The sequence below is a fragment of the Ammodytes marinus genome, assembly GCF_949987685.1.
Source record: "Ammodytes marinus genome assembly, chromosome: 17".
In the NCBI taxonomy this organism is placed as follows: domain Eukaryota; kingdom Metazoa; phylum Chordata; class Actinopteri; order Uranoscopiformes; family Ammodytidae; genus Ammodytes; species Ammodytes marinus.
Window position 1 is genome coordinate 815,494 of NC_137221.1, and position 5,000 is coordinate 820,493.

Genomic DNA, 5,000 nt, shown 5'->3' on the forward strand with positions numbered 1-5,000 from the left:
TGATGATGTCATATTACACACTGCACCTTTAATTCTGTCAAAAATCCCAGTCAAAACGTCCCAAATCTGCTTCGTTAAGGAGTTTTTCATTTCGTCGGTTGGTTCTAGTGGCAACATTCCGACTGCCACGAACCTTCCATTTCCGCCGCGAACATTCCGGAATGTTGGTAACCACGACTCTCGGAATGTTGCCACTAGGAGGGGGAAAAACGCCTTAACGAAGCATACAAAGGAATTTTTTTGTCATTTTTTGTCAATTTTTTGTCAGATTTTCGCCGAATTTTCTGTCGATTTTCCCCAACTGTATTAATGCGTTAGGCAGGACAAAAAAACACCTATTAATACAGTTGGGGAACCCTTATATATGCGGGTTACCTACATTCTGTGTTTCTTTTGCTGGTTTGAGCCTCTTTCCCCTTCTGCAGCGGTCCCAGATTCATAGCAGAGAACGTCCTAAATGTCGTCTGGTTCCTCTGGTTCCCCCTGCCAGCGCTGGGTGATTTAGCTTCTCCAGAATCATGCATACAGCACATGGAACTAATTTCTACATTAGATTTTCACGGGGTTTTTTTTCATAGCACCATCGAGCTCTTTTGCGGAGCCTCATGAATTTTCAGTAGCTGAGTGTGTGTGTGTGTGTGTGTGTGTGTGTGTGTGCGTGTGTGTGTGTGTGTGTGTGTGTGTGTGTGCGTGTGTGTGTGTGTGCGTGTGTGCGTGTGTGTGTGTGTGTGTGTGCGTGTGTGTGCGTGTGCGGTTGTGTGTGTGTGTGTGAGCCCCATGTATTTTCAGTAGCTGTGTGTGTGTGTGTGTGTGTGTGTGTGTGTGTGTGTGTGGTTGTGTGCGGTTGTGTGTGTGTGTGTGTGAGCCCCATGCATTTTCAGTAGCTGAGTGTGTGTGTGTGTGGTTGTGTGCGGTTGTGTGTGTGTGTGTGTGTGTGAGCCCCATGCATTTTCAGTAGCTGAGTGTGTGTGTGTGTGGTTGTGCGTGTGTTTGCGGTTGTGTGTGTGTGTGTGAGCCCCATGCATTTTCAGTAGCTGAGTGTGTGTGTGTGTGTGTGTGTGTGTGTGTGTGAGCCCCATGCATGTTCAGTGTGTGTGTGTGTGTGTGTGTGTGTTTGCGGTTGTGTGTGTGTGTGTGTGTGTATAAATCTCCTTAATGAACATCGTGACTTTCCAGCGCACATTGTGAACTCATCTGGCGACTCGGTTTAATGTCCCATAATCCAGCTGCAAATTAAAATGTTCTAGACGTTATATCGGAGGACTGTGGAGTGTGTTTCAGTGTGTGTGTGTGTGGTGTGTGTGTGTGTGTGTGTGTGTGTGTGTGTGTGTGTGTGTGTGTGTGTGTGTGTGTGTGTGTGTGTGTGTGTGTGTGTGTGTGTGTGTGTGTGTGTGTGTGTGTGTGTGTGTGTGTGTGTGTGTAATTATGAAACGAAAACTATGATGAAAAATGTTCGTCAATTACCTTTCTTTTAATGACCAAGACGAGACTTTGACGAGCTAAAATCTTTCGAGTAATCAAAGCTATGATGAGACGTGACTGGAATGTTAGTGGTCGGTTATCGCACATTCAAAATGGAGAATATCTTAAATTATGAAACTAAAACTATGATAATAATAATAATTGACAGAATTTATACAGCGCTTTTTTGGATTTCACTCAAAGACACTTTACATCATAGAAAATCAAACATAGAAAAGAAAAGAAAATACAGAAAAATGCAAAATAAGGTTTGGAATAGAGTCAGCCAGGTGTTGAATGGGTTTAGCCTGGTCCTACCAGACCATAGCCTGGTCCTACCAGACCATCGCACTTCATTTAGCCTGGTCCTACCAGACCATCGTACTTCATTTAGCCAGGCTAAAATAAGGCGTGTAATAGAGTCAGCCAGGTGTTGAATGGGTTTAGCCTGGTCCTACCAGACCATAGCCTGGTCCTACCAGACCATCGCACTTCATTTAGCCTGGTCCTACCAGACCATAGCCTGGTCCTACCAGACCATTGTACTTCATTTAGCCTGGTCCTACCAGACCATCGTACTTCATTTAGCCTGGTCCTACCAGACCATCGTACTTCATTTAGCCTGGTCCCACCAGACCATCGTACTTCATTTAGCCTGGTCCCACCAGACCATCGTACTTCATTTCATTTGTACAGAAGGTCTGGAATCGCTCAATTGACAAATGTTCACTCACTTGAAGGCGGGTGTCTGTTGAAGTTTAAAACTATTGGATCTGCCCAGTGCCACTCTGGATCTGCCAACCAATCGCATAACGTTTGGTCGTGACGTATGTCATGCGCCGGCTTCTGAGCCACTCCCTCTGTTCACTGATTGGACCGACAGAAATCTGTCCGGAGAAAACCTACTAATAAACTGCAGACCCAGACAGACTACGAGAGAGAGAGAGAGGCATTAACGAAAACAATGGAGCAATTTCAAATTGCAACTCTTGACTGTCCTCTTAAAGCCACTACGAGTAACATGGCACGTTGGCGTCCCCTTTGGACAAAAGCGGTAGTATTTTTACGACGCCCGCTGTCGCAAAGCTGTTTTCTAGCTCGTGCCAGGCGCGTGAGTGTGAACTGAGAAGGGCGCAATATAGTGCATGTCCATGTGTTGAAAGTGTGAGGACTCTTTTCGGCTTCGTGAGAGTGGTTTTGACACTGCATCAACTAATGCCAGTCAGTGCTACACACACCTGATTGCAATGAGTTGATGCAGCAGTGTCACCTAACTACTCTCTCTCACGGAGCTGAAAGATTACGTGTCCTCACAGAAAGCGAATGAACGAGAGACGGCAGTTAGTATGGATCACGATGAGGTAATGTGTTTGTGTTGTTGATGTAAATAATGACTATTTCAGATAATGGTTATCTGATGATGGTGAAGCAAAGCAAACTTTGTGTTAGTACCAACCGCTCATTCATTTAGGAGTAAACACTGCAGTCTAGTTTCGCTCTCGTGAAATTGTATACACGTTGCTTGGTAACGCCCTCGTCCCGCCCGTAGCCTATATCACTCTCCCTTTTCGCTTTTCTTCATTGCATTCTCTTTTTTTTCTTTGATGGTTCAGCCCCGTTATCAGTCATTATGACGACAAATAACTGTCTCAAACAAGGCTCCCGCTCCCCTTCCCTCACCTGGAGGGATAGGCTTCTCAAATCGCATTGCTGCGCCACACTGAAATCTGCGACCAATACGAATATGTGACCATAGAGCCTGCACGAGCGAACCGAAAATCGGACTGGGTGTGCGACCAGACCAAAAGCAGTAATAAAAACTATATAAAAACGTCTTTCTTTGCACTGATGGTCTCGTTTGCTGTTAAAGGTAATTTATGATTATCAGAGGAAACATGAGGCTGTTTAAAAGATATTTAAATGTTACTCGTAGCCGCTTTAACTGGCGGCTCTCTGCAGAGAAAGGTAATCAAGTAATCACCACATTATGTACCAGGGACCTGCTCCAACATCCGCCCTATAATAAGGAAAATCTTTAAGTGATTTACTGTATATATAATGACGTGTCCTAATGCCTGTTCTAAATAGCAGATTGCGGAGGGGGGGCGGGGGGGTGCTCATGTTGAAGTGGTTACACTTTGCAGAAGATTGGAAAATCATGCCTGGTCTGATGAGTTTCAATTTCAGTTGCGACATTCAGATGGCAGGTTCAGAATTTGGAATAAACAACATGAAAGCATGGATCCATCCTGCCGTGCACCATCAACCATGCCATGTTCAAAGTCACTTAAACCCCCTTTATTCTCCATTCTGATGCTCAGTTTGACTTCTGTACATTGTCTTGACAACGTCTAAATGCCTTGAGTTGCTGCCATGTGATTGGCTGATATTAGCTATTTTTTTTATTTTTTTTTAAGATATTTTTTTGGCATTTTTATGCTTTATTGATAGTGTAGAGACAGAGTTGAAATGGGGCAGAGAGGGGAGTGACATGCAGAGAACGACCGCGGGCTGGAATCGAACGCGGGTCCGCTGCTGGCCGAGGCCCATGGGGGGGGGGACGCCCTAACAACTGAGCTAAGGGCGCCCCCTCATAAAGTAGACAGTGATTGTACATATTATGCGCCACAAGTAAAAGGTAAAATGTGTTGACTTCCTTTGGTCCAGAGACCTGCACAGAACTGTCGATTTTCCTCCTTTGAAGATTTTCAGAGTGACGGCCATTACACACACACACACACACTTTACACACACACACACACACACACACACACACACACACACACACACACACACACACACACACACACACACACACACACACACACACACACACACTTCACACACACACACACACACACACACACACACACACACACACACACACACACACACACTTCACACACACACACGCAAGCACACACACACACAAACACACACACACACACACACACACACACACACACAACGCTGTGTGACCAGATTAATCTTGTTGCATTTGTTCCACATGAGAATACAGAACTATAATGTTTTTATTATAAAAAGAAAAAAACTGTTCAGGCAGGATTACTGATCTAAGAAAAACCTGCACTGAAGACACACACACACACACACACACACACACACACACACACACACACACACACACACACACACTCAGACCACCTGCTGATATCAAGATAGTTTTACTTTCAAATAAACGGTTGAAATACAATATGCAACAGAATATGAAAAAGTCTTAAAAATGTATTCTCTGCATGTTTCTAAGAACAAAATGTCTCATAAATCAGACAGTGAACAACATATGAACAAATCCTTCTGTAATAACCTTCAGAATAGTGCTGAGAATGATTATGGAAAGTTTAGTTGATGTAAGTGCTTTAGAAAGTTGAAATTTTTGGTTCAGATTATATATATATATATATAAAAAAAAAAGTTGAGATAATGTCCGTTAAAGATGGTTGTATAGGAGAAATATACAGACGCAAACAGACAAGGTTTAGTCAAATAAACACCTGAATGTACATGTTGGACCTTTT